General features: G+C 42.3%; 1 protein-coding gene across 1 annotated transcript in view; it reads left to right on the top strand.

Annotated features, from left to right (window-relative positions):
• LOC121587366 (leucine-rich repeat-containing G-protein coupled receptor 6) overlaps positions 1-16920 on the top strand; it is a 164494-nt gene that overhangs the window by 1089 nt on the left and 146485 nt on the right. The window lies entirely within an intron of this gene.

Raw genomic sequence — 16920 nt, 5'->3', positions numbered from 1 at the left:
CCTCAGCCACCTAACTACTTACCTGTAAATACACTACAGTATGTATCTATACTTACCCCCCTCAGCCACCTAACTACTTACCTGTAAATACACTACAGTATGTATCTATACTTACCCCTCAGCCACCTAACTACTTACCTGTAAATACACTACAGTATGTATCTATACTTACCCCTCAGCCACCTAACTACTTACCTGTAAATACACTACAGTATGTATCTATACTTACCCCTCAGCCACCTAACTACTTACCTGTAAATACACTACAGTATGTATCTATACTTACCCTCCTCAGCCACCTAACTACTTACCTGTAAATACACTACAGTATGTATCTATACTTACCCCTCAGCCACCCTAACTACTTACCTGTAAATACACTACAGTATGTATCTATACTTACCCCTCAGCCACCTAACTACTTACCTGTAAATACACTACAGTATGTATCTATACTTACCCTCAGCCACCTAACTACTTACCTGTAAATACACTACAGTATGTATCTATACTTACCCCTCAGCCACCTAACTACTTACCTGTAAATACACTACAGTATGTATCTATACTTACCCCTACCTCAGCCACCTAACTACTTACCTGTAAATACACTACAGTATGTATCTATACTTACCCCTCAGCCACCTAACTACTTACCTGTAAATACACTACAGTATGTATCTATACTTACCCTACCCCTCAGCCACCTAACTACTTACCTGTAAATACACTACAGTATGTATCTATACTTACCCCTCAGCCACCTAACTACTTACCTGTAAATACACTACAGTATGTATCTATACTTACCCTCCCCTCAGCCACCTAACTACTTACCTGTAAATACACTACAGTATGTATCTATACTTACCCCTCAGCCACCTAACTACTTACCTGTAAATACACTACAGTATGTATCTATACTTACCCCTCAGCCACCTAACTACTTACCTGTAAATACACTACAGTATGTATCTATACTTACCCTCAGCCACCTAACTACTTACCTGTAAATACACTACAGTATGTATCTATACTTACCCTCCCTCAGCCACCTAACTACTTACCTGTAAAATACACTACAGTATGTATCTATACTTACCCCTCAGCCACCTAACTACTTACCTGTAAATACACTACAGTATGTATCTATACTTACCCCTCAGCCACCTAACTACTTACCTGTAAATACACTACAGTATGTATCTATACTTACCCCTCAGCCACCTAACTACTTACCTGTAAATACACTACAGTATGTATCTATACTTACCCCTCAGCCACCTAACTACTTACCTGTAAATACACTACAGTATGTATCTATACTTACCCCTCAGCCACCTAACTACTTACCTGTAAAATACACTACAGTATGTATCTATACTTACCCCTCAGCCACCTAACTACTTACCTGTAAATACACTACAGTATGTATCTATACTTACCCCTCAGCCACCTAACTACTTACCTGTAAATACACTACAGTATGTATCTATACTTACCCCTCAGCCACCTAACTACTTACCTGTAAATACACTACAGTATGTATCTATAACTTACCCCTCAGCCACCTAACTACTTACCTGTAAATACACTACAGTATGTATCTATACTTACCCCTCAGCCACCTAACTACTTACCTGTAAATACACTACAGTATGTATCTATACTTACCCCTCAGCCACCTAACTACTTACCTGTAAATACACTACAGTATGTATCTATACTTACCCTCAGCCACCTAACTACTTACCTGTAAATACACTACAGTATGTATCTATACTTACCCCTCAGCCACCTAACTACTTACCTGTAAATACACTACAGTATGTATCTATACTTACCCCTCAGCCACCTAACTACTTACCTGTAAATACACTGCAGTATGTATCTATACTTACCCCCCCTCAGCCACCTAACTACTTACCTGTAAATACACTACAGTATGTATCTATACTTACCCCTCAGCCACCTAACTACTTACCTGTAAATACACTACAGTATGTATCTATACTTACCCCCCTCAGCCACCTAACTACTTACCTGTAAATACACTACAGTATGTATCTATACTTACCCCTCAGCCACCTAACTACTTACCTGTAAATACACTACAGTATGTATCTATACTTACCCCTCAGCCACCTAACTACTTACCTGTAAATACACTACAGTATGTATCTATACTTACCCCTCAGCCACCTAACTACTTACCTGTAAATACACTACAGTATGTATCTATACTTACCCCTCAGCCACCTAACTACTTACCTGTAAATACACTACAGTATGTATCTATACTTACCCCTCAGCCACCTAACTACTTACCTGTAAATACACTACAGTATGTATCTATACTTACCCCTCAGCCACCTAACTACTTACCTGTAAATACACTACAGTATGTATCTATACTTACCCCTCAGCCACCTAACTACTTACCTGTAAATACACTACAGTATGTATCTATACTTACCCCTCAGCCACCTAACTACTTACCTGTAAATACACTACAGTATGTATCTATACTTACCCCTCAGCCACCTAACTACTTACCTGTAAATACACTACAGTATGTATCTATACTTACCCCTCAGCCACCTAACTACTTACCTGTAAATACACTACAGTATGTATCTATACTTACCCCCTCAGCCACCTAACTACTTACCTGTAAATACACTACAGTATGTATCTATACTTACCCCTCAGCCACCTAACTACTTACCTGTAAATACACTACAGTATGTATCTATACTTACCCTCCTCAGCCACCTAACTACTTACCTGTAAATACACTACAGTATGTATCTATACTTACCCCTCAGCCACCTAACTACTTACCTGTAAATACACTACAGTATGTATCTATACTTACCCTCAGCCACCTAACTACTTACCTGTAAATACACTACAGTATGTATCTATACTTACCCCTCAGCCACCTAACTACTTACCTGTAAAATACACTACAGTATGTATCTATACTTACCCCTCAGCCACCTAACTACTTACCTGTAAATACACTACAGTATGTATCTATACTTACCCCTCAGCCACCTAACTACTTACCTGTAAATACACTACAGTATGTATCTATACTTACCCCTCAGCCACCTAACTACTTACCTGTAAATACACTACAGTATGTATCTATACTTACCCCTCAGCCACCTAACTACTTACCTGTAAATACACTACAGTATGTATCTATACTTACCCTCAGCCACCTAACTACTTACCTGTAAATACACTACAGTATGTATCTATACTTACCCCTCAGCCACCTAACTACTTACCTGTAAATACACTACAGTATGTATCTATACTTACCCCTCAGCCACCTAACTACTTACCTGTAAATACACTACAGTATGTATCTATACTTACCCCTCAGCCACCTAACTACTTACCTGTAAATACACTACAGTATGTATCTATACTTACCCCCCCTCAGCCACCTAACTACTTACCTGTAAATACACTACAGTATGTATCTATACTTACCCCTCAGCCACCTAACTACTTACCTGTAAATACACTACAGTATGTATCTATACTTACCCCTCAGCCACCTAACTACTTACCTGTAAATACACTACAGTATGTATCTATACTTACCCCTCAGCCACCTAACTACTTACCTGTAAATACACTACAGTATGTATCTATACTTACCCCTCAGCCACCTAACTACTTACCTGTAAATACACTACAGTATGTATCTATACTTACCCTCAGCCACCTAACTACTTACCTGTAAATACACTACAGTATGTATCTATACTTACCCCTCAGCCACCTAACTACTTACCTGTAAATACACTACAGTATGTATCTATACTTACCCCCTCAGCCACCTAACTACTTACCTGTAAATACACTACAGTATGTATCTATACTTACCCCTCAGCCACCTAACTACTTACCTGTAAATACACTACAGTATGTATCTATACTTACCCCTCAGCCACCTAACTACTTACCTGTAAATACACTACAGTATGTATCTATACTTACCCCTCAGCCACCTAACTACTTACCTGTAAATACACTACAGTATGTATCTATACTTACCCTCAGCCACCTAACTACTTACCTGTAAATACACTACAGTATGTATCTATACTTACCCCTCAGCCACCTAACTACTTACCTGTAAATACACTACAGTATGTATCTATACTTACCCCTCAGCCACCTAACTACTTACCTGTAAATACACTACAGTATGTATCTATACTTACCCCTCAGCCACCTAACTACTTACCTGTAAATACACTACAGTATGTATCTATACTTACCCCTCAGCCACCTAACTACTTACCTGTAAATACACTACAGTATGTATCTATACTTACCCCTCAGCCACCTAACTACTTACCTGTAAATACACTACAGTATGTATCTATACTTACCCCCTCAGCCACCTAACTACTTACCTGTAAATACACTACAGTATGTATCTATACTTACCCCTCAGCCACCTAACTACTTACCTGTAAATACACTACAGTATGTATCTATACTTACCCCTCAGCCACCTAACTACTTACCTGTAAATACACTACAGTATGTATCTATACTTACCCCTCAGCCACCTAACTACTTACCTGTAAATACACTACAGTATGTATCTATACTTACCCCTCAGCCACCTAACTACTTACCTGTAAATACACTACAGTATGTATCTATACTTACCCCTCAGCCACCTAACTACTTACCTGTAAATACACTACAGTATGTATCTATACTTACCCTCAGCCACCTAACTACTTACCTGTAAATACACTACAGTATGTATCTATACTTACCCCTCAGCCACCTAACTACTTACCTGTAAATACACTACAGTATGTATCTATACTTACCCCTCAGCCACCTAACTACTTACCTGTAAATACACTACAGTATGTATCTATACTTACCCCTCAGCCACCTAACTACTTACCTGTAAATACACTACAGTATGTATCTATACTTACCCCTCAGCCACCTAACTACTTACCTGTAAATACACTACAGTATGTATCTATACTTACCCTACCCCTCAGCCACCTAACTACTTACCTGTAAATACACTACAGTATGTATCTATACTTACCCCTCAGCCACCTAACTACTTACCTGTAAATACACTACAGTATGTATCTATACTTACCCCCCTCAGCCACCTAACTACTTACCTGTAAATACACTACAGTATGTATCTATACTTACCCCTCAGCCACCTAACTACTTACCTGTAAATACACTACAGTATGTATCTATACTTACCCTCTCAGCCACCTAACTACTTACCTGTAAATACACTACAGTATGTATCTATACTTACCCTTCAGCCACCTAACTACTTACCTGTAAATACACTACAGTATGTATCTATACTTACCCCTCAGCCACCTAACTACTTACCTGTAAATACACTACAGTATGTATCTATACTTACCCTCAGCCACCTAACTACTTACCTGTAAATACACTACAGTATGTATCTATACTTACCCCTCAGCCACCTAACTACTTACCTGTAAATACACTACAGTATGTATCTATACTTACCCCTCAGCCACCTAACTACTTACCTGTAAAATACACTACAGTATGTATCTATACTTACCCCTCAGCCACCTAACTACTTACCTGTAAATACACTACAGTATGTATCTATACTTACCCCTCAGCCACCTAACTACTTACCTGTAAATACACTACAGTATGTATCTATACTTACCCCTCAGCCACCTAACTACTTACCTGTAAATACACTACAGTATGTATCTATACTTACCCCCTCAGCCACCTAACTACTTACCTGTAAATACACTACAGTATGTATCTATACTTACCCCTCAGCCACCTAACTACTTACCTGTAAATACACTACAGTATGTATCTATACTTACCCCTCAGCCACCTAACTACTTACCTGTAAATACACTACAGTATGTATCTATACTTACCCCTCAGCCACCTAACTACTTACCTGTAAATACACTACAGTATGTATCTATACTTACCCCTCAGCCACCTAACTACTTACCTGTAAATACACTACAGTATGTATCTATACTTACCCCTCAGCCACCTAACTACTTACCTGTAAATACACTACAGTATGTATCTATACTTACCCCTCAGCCACCTAACTACTTACCTGTAAATACACTACAGTATGTATCTATACTTACCCCTCAGCCACACTAACTACTTACCTGTAAATACACTACAGTATGTATCTATACTTACCCCCCCTCAGCCACCTAACTACTTACCTGTAAATACACTACAGTATGTATCTATACTTACCCCTCAGCCACCTAACTACTTACCTGTAAATACACTACAGTATGTATCTATACTTACCCTCAGCCACCTAACTACTTACCTGTAAATACACTACAGTATGTATCTATACTTACCCCTCAGCCACCTAACTACTTACCTGTAAATACACTACAGTATGTATCTATACTTACCCCCCTCAGCCACCTAACTACTTACCTGTAAATACACTACAGTATGTATCTATACTTACCCCTCAGCCACCTAACTACTTACCTGTAAATACACTACAGTATGTATCTATACTTACCCCTCAGCCACCTAACTACTTACCTGTAAATACACTACAGTATGTATCTATACTTACCCTCAGCCACCCTAACTACTTACCTGTAAATACACTACAGTATGTATCTATACTTACCCCTCAGCCACCTAACTACTTACCTGTAAATACACTACAGTATGTATCTATACTTACCCCTCAGCCACCTAACTACTTACCTGTAAATACACTACAGTATGTATCTATACTTACCCCTCAGCCACCTAACTACTTACCTGTAAATACACTACAGTATGTATCTATACTTACCCCTCAGCCACCTAACTACTTACCTGTAAATACACTACAGTATGTATCTATACTTACCCCTCAGCCACCTAACTACTTACCTGTAAATACACTACAGTATGTATCTATACTTACCCCTCAGCCACCTAACTACTTACCTGTAAATACACTACAGTATGTATCTATACTTACCCCTCAGCCACCTAACTACTTACCTGTAAATACACTACAGTATGTATCTATACTTACCCCTCAGCCACCTAACTACTTACCTGTAAATACACTACAGTATGTATCTATACTTACCCCTCAGCCACCTAACTACTTACCTGTAAATACACTACAGTATGTATCTATACTTACCCCTCAGCCACCTAACTACTTACCTGTAAATACACTACAGTATGTATCTATACTTACCCCTCAGCCACCTAACTACTTACCTGTAAATACACTACAGTATGTATCTATACTTACCCCTCAGCCACCTAACTACTTACCTGTAAATACACTACAGTATGTATCTATACTTACCCCTCAGCCACCTAACTACTTACCTGTAAATACACTACAGTATGTATCTATACTTACCCTACCCCTCAGCCACCTAACTACTTACCTGTAAATACACTACAGTATGTATCTATACTTACCCCTCAGCCACCTAACTACTTACCTGTAAATACACTACAGTATGTATCTATACTTACCCTACCCCTCAGCCACCTAACTACTTACCTGTAAATACACTACAGTATGTATCTATACTTACCCCTCAGCCACCTAACTACTTACCTGTAAATACACTACAGTATGTATCTATACTTACCCCCTCAGCCACCTAACTACTTACTTGTAAATACACTACAGTATGTATCTATACTTACCCCTCAGCCACTTAACTACTTACCTGTAAATACACTACAGTATGTATCTATACTTACCCTACCCTCAGCCACCTAACTACTTACCTGTAAATACACTACAGTATGTATCTATACTTACCCCCCCTCAGCCACCTAACTACTTACCTGTAAATACACTACAGTATGTATCTATACTTACCCCCTCAGCCACCTAACTACTTACCTGTAAATACACTACAGTATGTATCTATACTTACCCCTCAGCCACCTAACTACTTACCTGTAAATACACTACAGTATGTATCTATACTTACCCCTCAGCCACCTAACTACTTACCTGTAAATACACTACAGTATGTATCTATACTTACCCCTCAGCCACCTAACTACTTACCTGTAAATACACTACAGTATGTATCTATACTTACCCCTCAGCCACCTAACTACTTACCTGTAAATACACTACAGTATGTATCTATACTTACCCCTCAGCCACCTAACTACTTACCTGTAAATACACTACAGTATGTATCTATACTTACCCCCTCAGCCACCTAACTACTTACCTGTAAATACACTACAGTATGTATCTATACTTACCCCTCAGCCACCTAACTACTTACCTGTAAATACACTACAGTATGTATCTATACTTACCCACCCCTCAGCCACCTAACTACTTACCTGTAAATACACTACAGTATGTATCTATACTTACCCCTCAGCCACCTAACTACTTACCTGTAAATACACTACAGTATGTATCTATACTTACCCCTCAGCCACCTAACTACTTACCTGTAAATACACTACAGTATGTATCTATACTTACCCCCTCAGCCACCTAACTACTTACCTGTAAATACACTACAGTATGTATCTATACTTACCCCTCAGCCACCTAACTACTTACCTGTAAAATACACTACAGTATGTATCTATACTTACCCCTCAGCCACCTAACTACTTACCTGTAAATACACTACAGTATGTATCTATACTTACCCCTCAGCCACCTAACTACTTACCTGTAAATACACTACAGTATGTATCTATACTTACCCCTCAGCCACCTAACTACTTACCTGTAAATACACTACAGTATGTATCTATACTTACCCCTCAGCCACCTAACTACTTACCTGTAAATACACTACAGTATGTATCTATACTTACCCCTCAGCCACCTAACTACTTACCTGTAAATACACTACAGTATGTATCTATACTTACCCCTCAGCCACCTAACTACTTACCTGTAAATACACTACAGTATGTATCTATACTTACCCCTCAGCCACCTAACTACTTACCTGTAAATACACTACAGTATGTATCTATACTTACCCCTCAGCCACCTAACTACTTACCTGTAAATACACTACAGTATGTATCTATACTTACCCTCCAGCCACCTAACTACTTACCTGTAAATACACTACAGTATGTATCTATACTTACCCTCCCTCAGCCACCTAACTACTTACCTGTAAATACACTACAGTATGTATCTATACTTACCCCTCAGCCACCTAACTACTTACCTGTAAATACACTACAGTATGTATCTATACTTACCCCTCAGCCACCTAACTACTTACCTGTAAATACACTACAGTATGTATCTATACTTACCCCCTCAGCCACCTAACTACTTACCTGTAAATACACTACAGTATGTATCTATACTTACCCCTCAGCCACCTAACTACTTACCTGTAAATACACTACAGTATGTATCTATACTTACCCCTCAGCCACCTAACTACTTACCTGTAAATACACTACAGTATGTATCTATACTTACCCCTCAGCCACCTAACTACTTACCTGTAAATACACTACAGTATGTATCTATACTTTACCCCCTCAGCCACCTAACTACTTACCTGTAAATACACTACAGTATGTATCTATACTTACCCCTCAGCCACCTAACTACTTACCTGTAAATACACTACAGTATGTATCTATACTTACCCCTCAGCCACCTAACTACTTACCTGTAAATACACTACAGTATGTATCTATACTTACCCCTCAGCCACCTAACTACTTACCTGTAAATACACTACAGTATGTATCTATACTTACCCCTCAGCCACCTAACTACTTACCTGTAAATACACTACAGTATGTATCTATACTTACCCCTCAGCCACCTAACTACTTACCTGTAAATACACTACAGTATGTATCTATACTTACCCCTCGAGCCACCTAACTACTTACCTGTAAAATACACTACAGTATGTATCTATACTTACCCCCTCAGCCACCTAACTACTTACCTGTAAATACACTACAGTATGTATCTATACTTACCCCTCAGCCACCTAACTACTTACCTGTAAATACACTACAGTATGTATCTATACTTACCCCTCAGCCACCTAACTACTTACCTGTAAATACACTACAGTATGTATCTATACTTACCCCCTCAGCCACCTAACTACTTACCTGTAAATACACTACAGTATGTATCTATACTTACCCCTACCCCCCTACCCCCTCTACCCTACCCCCCTACCCCCCTACCCCCTCTACCCTACCCCCCTACCCCCTACCCCCTACCCCCTACCCCCCTACCCCCTCTACCCTACCCCCTACCCCCCTACCCCCCTACCCCCTACCCCCTACCCCCCTACCCTACCCCCTACCCCCTCTACCCTACCCCCCTACCCCCCTACCCCCCTACCCCCCTACCCCCTCTACCCCCCTACCCCCTACCCCCTACCCCCGCTACCCCCTCTACCCTACCCCCGCTACCCCTCTACCCTACCCCCTACCCCCCTACCCCCTCTACCCTACCCCCCTACCCCCTCTACCCTACCCCCTCTACCCTACCCCCTACCCCCTCTACCCACCCCCCTACCCCCTACCCCCTCTACCCTACCCCCCCTACCCCCTACCCCCTCTACCCTACCCCCCTACCCCCTCTACCCTACCCCGCTACCCCCTCTACCCTACCCCCTACCCCCTCTACCCTACCCCGCTACCCCCTCTACCCCTACCCCCTACCCCCTCTACCCTACCCCGCTACCCCCTCTACCCTACCCCCTACCCCCTCTACCCTACCCCGCTACCCCTCTACCCTACCCCGCTACCCCTCTACCCTACCCCGCTACCCCCTCTACCCTACCCCGCTACCCCCTCTACCCTACCCCCCTACCCCCTCTATCCCTACCCCGCTACCCCCTCTACCCCTACCCCCCCTACCCCCTCTACCCTACCCCCGCTACCCCCTCTACCCTACCCCCTACCCCCCTCTACCCTACCCCGCTACCCCCTCTACCCCTACCCCCTACCCCCTCTACCCTCCCCCCTACCCCCTCTACCCTACCTTACCCCTCAGTCACCTAACTACTTACCTGTGAGTACACTATCTAGAGGTTGCTGCCATACAGACTGTTGAACACCAGGTGACCACTAGAGGTGCTGCCATACAGACTGTTGAACACCAGGTGACCACTAGAGGTGCTGCCATTCAGACTGTTGAACACCAGGTGACCACTAGAGGTGCTGCCATACAGACTGTTGAACACCAGGTGACCACTAGAGGTGCTGCCATTCAGACTGTTGAACACCAGGTGACCACTAGAGGTGCTGCCATACAGACTGTTGAACACCAGGTGACCACTAGAGGTGCTGCCATACAGACTGTTGAACACCAGGTGACCACTAGAGGTGCTGCCAGCAGCTAGAGGGGATCAGAGGTGGACTACAGGATATTCATACGGACCCTTCCAAGTGTGTGTGTCACATTCCCTCTACTACAAACACAGCATTACAGGACACACAGGCTCAAATGTACCGACATCGTTCTCTGTGTCTCTCCGTAGTAACACCTCAAGATGTAGAAGCACGGTGGCTAGGAAGACTCCCTAGAAAGGCTGGAAACCTGGAAGAAACCTAGAGAGGAACCAGGCTCTGAGGGGTGGCCAGTCCTCTTCTGGCTGTGCCGATTATAAGAGTACATGGCCATTAAGGCCAGATCCAGTGGAGGCTGGTGAGGGGAGGACGGCTCATAATGGCTGGAATAGATGGAGTGGTATCAACCACATGGAAACCGCGTCTTTGATGTGTTTGATATCATTCCATTGAATTATTCCAGCCATTATTATGAGCCGTCCTCCCCTCTGCAGCCTCAGCCAGATTGTTCTTCAAGATGTTGAAACGGAGAGAGAGAGAGAGAGAGAGAGAGAGAGAGAGAGAGAGAGAGAGAGAGAGAGAGAGAGAGAGAGAGAGAGAGAGAGAGAGAGAGAGAGAGAGAGAGAATTAAAGGGAGCATACTTAAATTCACACAGGACACCAGATAAGACAGGAGAATAACACCAGATATAACAGACTGACTCTAGCCCCCCGGCACATAGACTATTGCAGCATAGATACTGGAGGCTGAGACAGGGTGGGGGTCGGGAGACACTGTGGCCCCGTCCGACGATACCCCTGGACAGGGCCAACCAGGCAGGATATAACCCCACCCACTTTGCCAAAGCACAGCCCCCACACCACCAGAGGGATATCAACAGACCACCAACCTACTACCCTGAGACAAGGCTGAGTATAGCCCACAAAGATCTCCTCCACATTTTACATTTTACATTTACATTTTCATCATTTAGCAGACGCTCTTATCCAGAGCGACTTACAAATTGCTGCATTCACCTTATGATTGGGGGGAGGGTAGAAGGATTACTTTTATCCTATCCCAGGTATTCCTTAAAGAGTTGGGGTTTCAAGTGTCTCCGGGAGGTGGTCAGTGACTCCGGGGGGCGCAAAATGTCTGTATGGTAGTAATATATTTACCTGAGTGGGTGAACATCTCTTTACAGTGAGATGCCCTGTCCTTTAGATATTTTGTTCCAGCTCAGCACTAACACACCTGTTGCATAAACAGCTTGTCATCGGGGCTCTGATTGGCTAAAGCAGGTGTGTTATAGCAGGGCTGGAAGAAAAGCCTGCACACCAGGAGTTAGCTACTGCTGTGGTAGAATGATGACATGGATTTAAACCTTTCCATCAACCTCTCTGATCTTAAACAATGTTTCCTTCTGTAGGTTACTAAATAATGGATTGATTTGTTCAGTTTTCAGCTCTTTTCCTGGACCTTTTCCCCCCCTCTCTCTCTGTCTCTGTGTGTGGTAAGGAATGTGGTGAGGTGAGGTGTGATAGTGTAATGTGTGCTGCCCAGGGCAGGAAGCCACAACAAGGACCTAACCAGAGAGCAAAACCAGCATCTGTGTGTGGGCCCAGCCAGACTCTACAGTGCAAACCATGTGTGTGTGTGTGTGTGTGTGTGTGTGTGTGTGTGTGTGTGTGTGTGTGTGTGTGTGTGTGTGTGTGTGTGTGTGTGTGTGTGTGTGTGTGTGTGTGTGTGTGTGTGTGTGTGTGTGTGTGTGTGTGTGTGTGTGTGTGTGGGTTGCAGGCACTGGGTCACTTAGGACTCTATTCAATCAGATCCTCTTTAGCCGACATTGAAGCTGGGTTATTGAAGCTGGGTTATTGAAGCTGGGTTGTTGATGCTGGGTTGTTGAAGCTGGGTTATTGAAGCTGGGTTGTTGATGCTGGGTTGTTGATGCTGGGTTGTTGATGCTGGGTAATTGATGCTGGGTTATTGATGCTGGATTGTTGTATTGGGTTAGGAATGCTGGGTAATTGATGCTGGGTTATTGAAGCTGGGTTGTTGATGCTGGGTTATTGATGCTGGGTAATTGATGCTGGGTTATTGATACTGGGTTATTGATGCTGGATTGTTGATATTGGGTTTGGAATGCTGGGTAATTGATGCTGGGTTATTGAAGCTGGGTTGTTGATGCTGGGTTATTGATGCTGGGTTATTGATACTTGGTTATTGATAATGGGTTATTGATGCTGGGTATGGATGCTGGGTTATTGATGCTGGGTTATTGAAGCTGGGTTGTTGATACTGGGTTATTGATGCCAGGTTATGGATGCTGGGTTATGGATGCTGGGTTATTGATGCTGGGTTGTTGATGCTGGGTTATTGATGCTGGTTATTGATGCTGGGTAATTGATGCTGGGTTGTTGATGCTGGATTGTTGATGCTGGGTTAGGAATGCTGGGTAATTGAAGCTGGGTTGTTGAAGCTGGGTTGTTGATGCTGGGTTATTGATGCTGGGTAATTGATGCTGGGTTATTGATGCTGGGTTATTGATGCTGGATTGTTGATATTGGGTTTGGAATGCTGGGTAATTGATGCTGGGTTATTTAAGCTGGGTTGTTGATGCTGGGTTATTGATGCTGGGTTATTGATACTGGGTTATTGATAATGGGTTATTGATGCTGGGTATGGATGCTGGGTTATTGATGCTGGGTTATTGAAGCTGGGTTGTTGATACTGGGTTATTGATGCCAGGTTATGGATGCTGGGTTATGGATGCTGGGTTATTGATGCTGGGTTGTTGATGCTGGGTTATTGATGCTGGTTATTGATGCTGGGTTATTGATGCTGGGTTGTTGATGCTGGATTGTTGATGCTGGGTTAGGAATGCTGGGTAATTGAAGCTGGGTTGTTGATGCTGGGTTATTGATGCTGGGTTATTGATGCTGTGTTATTGATGCTGGTTTGTTGATGCTGGGTTGTTGATGCTAGGTTATTGATGCTAGGTTATTGAAGCTGGGTTGTTGATGCTGGGTTGTTGATGCTGGGTTATTGATGCTAGGTTATTGAAGCTGGGTAATTGATGCTGGGTTATTGATGCTGGGTTATTGAAGCTGGGTTATTGAAGCTGGGTTATTAAAGCTGGGTATGGATGCTGGGTTATTGATGCTGGGTTATTAATGCTGGGTTGTTGAAGCTGGGTTGTTGATGCTGGGTTATTGATGCTAGATTATTGATTCTGGGTTATTGATGCTGGGTTATTGATGCTGGATTGTTGATGCTGGGTTAGGAATGCTGGGTAATTGATGCTGGGTTATTGAAGCTGGGTTGTTGATGCTGGGTTATTGATGCTGGGTTGTTGATGCTGGGTTATTGATGCTAGGTTATTGAAGCTGGGTTGTTGATGCTGGGTTATTGAAGCTTGGTTATTGATGCTGGGTTATTGATGCTGGGTATGGATGCTAGTTATTGATGCTGTGTTATTGATGCTTTCAGATAGTTATTTTTGGCACCCACTAGCAAATGTCATTCCGGTCAATCTGTTTTGTTGTATTTTTATCACATGTTAAAGGTAGACTCAGCGAAATGAGGTTGCCATGAGCAGCACCGTGCAAGCATTGGGCTTGCAATTTTTTTTTTTTTTTATTGCCCACATGCGCCGAATACAACAGGTGCAGACATTACAGTGAAATGCTTACTTACAGCCCTTAACCAACAGTGCATTTATTTGTAATAAAAAAGTAGAACAAAACAACAACAAAAAGTGTTGAGAAAAAAAGAGCATAAAGTAAAATAAAATAACAGTAGGGAGGCTATATATACGGGGGGTACCGGTGCAGAGTCAATGTGCGGGGGCACCGGCTAGTTGAGGTAGTTGAAGTAATATGTACACGTGGGTAGAGTTAAAGTGACTATGCATAAATAATGAACAGAGTAGCAGCAGCGTAAAAATATGGGGTGGGGGGGCAGTGCAAATAATCCGGGTAGCCATGATTAGCTGTTCAGGAGTCTTATGGCTTGGGGGTAGAAGCTGTTAAGAAGCCTTTTGGTCCTAGACTTGGCGCTCCGGTACCGCTTGCCGTGCAGTAGCAGAGAGAACAGTTATTTCATAGTTTTGATGTCTTCACCATTATTCTACAATGTAACAAATATAAAAAATAAAGAAAAGCCCTTAAATGAGTAGGTGTGTCCAAACTTTTGACTGGTAGTGTACATTTACATGTCAGTATTTTAGCAGACACTCTTCTCCAGAGAGACTTCCAGTAGTGAGTCATTCAGCAGACACTCTTCTCCAGAGAGACTTCCAGTAGTGAGTCATTCAGCAGACACTCTTATTGTCTGCTAGTTTGATTGAGTATTCTCCATAACCTAGCATATTGTCGGCTAATTTGAAAAAGAAAGACAGTAGCACAGTGTGTTTAATATTTCATTTCCATGGTGCTATCCAGCACGACACGGACACATTTATCTCATGTAAACGCTTAAATGGCAAATCATTTCTCATGTTTGCCATTTCATTTCCTAGTTGTGACAGCATGACAAAAATAAAATGAATTCTCAATTAGCAGTTGACAATGCCAGTTAAAAATTTCAAAATTCTAATGATTAATCAAATTCGATAAATCAATCGCATTGCTCCTTTACGTTATCATGTTTTAAATTAGTTAGACCTGTCAATCAAACACTGTGGGTGGGGTTTTTGGTAATGTGAGGTGGAACAGGTTGCCTGGGCTTAGCTATGCTCATAGAGGAAGAGGTGAAGCTGTACTAGCCATTGAGCTAAAACATAACCTGTACTATCTATATATCTATATTGTCACGTTCGTTTAAGGACGGGTCAGACCAAGGCGCAGCGTGAACGGCACACATGTTTATTTCACTGAATAAACACACAAACAAAACAAACGAAACGTGAAGTCCTCAGGCTAAACACAAAACAAGCCTCCACACGGAACAAGATCCCACAACTAGTGATTGCCAATAGGCTGCCTAAGTATGATCCCCAATCAGAGACAACGAGCGACAGCTGTCTCTGATTGGGAATCACACCCGGCCAAACATAGAAATACAACACCCAGACTGAAACATAGAAAACACAACATAGAATATTCCCACCCTGACTCAACATATAAGAGTCCCCTGAGTCAGGGCGTGACACATATAAAAGAACCCTCAGACGATCCCTCAGGTGAAGATGCTAGATGTGGAGGTCCTGGGCTGGCGTGGTTACACGTGGTCTGCAGTTGTGAGGCCGTTTGGACGTACTGCCAAATTCTCTAAAACGACTTTGGAGGCGGCTTATTGTAGAGAAATGAACATTCAATTCTCTGGCAACAGCTGGTGGACATTGGTGGACATTCCTTTATTTGTCTGGAGGATTCACTGACCTGTTTCCTTACTACCAACCTCTTATTATTACCTGATTAGTATGTGTATATTCACTATCCTTATCGATTATTGTCCCATGTCCGTTGGTCTCGTGAGTACATTGTATTACAGGTTTACATGCCGAGTAATTGTGCCCTTGTTATTACGGGTCTCGTCCAGTGTATTATTTAGAGGTT

Source organism: Coregonus clupeaformis, chromosome 24 (assembly GCF_020615455.1).
Source record: "Coregonus clupeaformis isolate EN_2021a chromosome 24, ASM2061545v1, whole genome shotgun sequence".
Classification (NCBI taxonomy): domain Eukaryota; kingdom Metazoa; phylum Chordata; class Actinopteri; order Salmoniformes; family Salmonidae; genus Coregonus; species Coregonus clupeaformis.
Note: the sequence above shows the minus strand (reverse complement) of the source record. Positions and strands in the feature narration are given on the sequence as shown.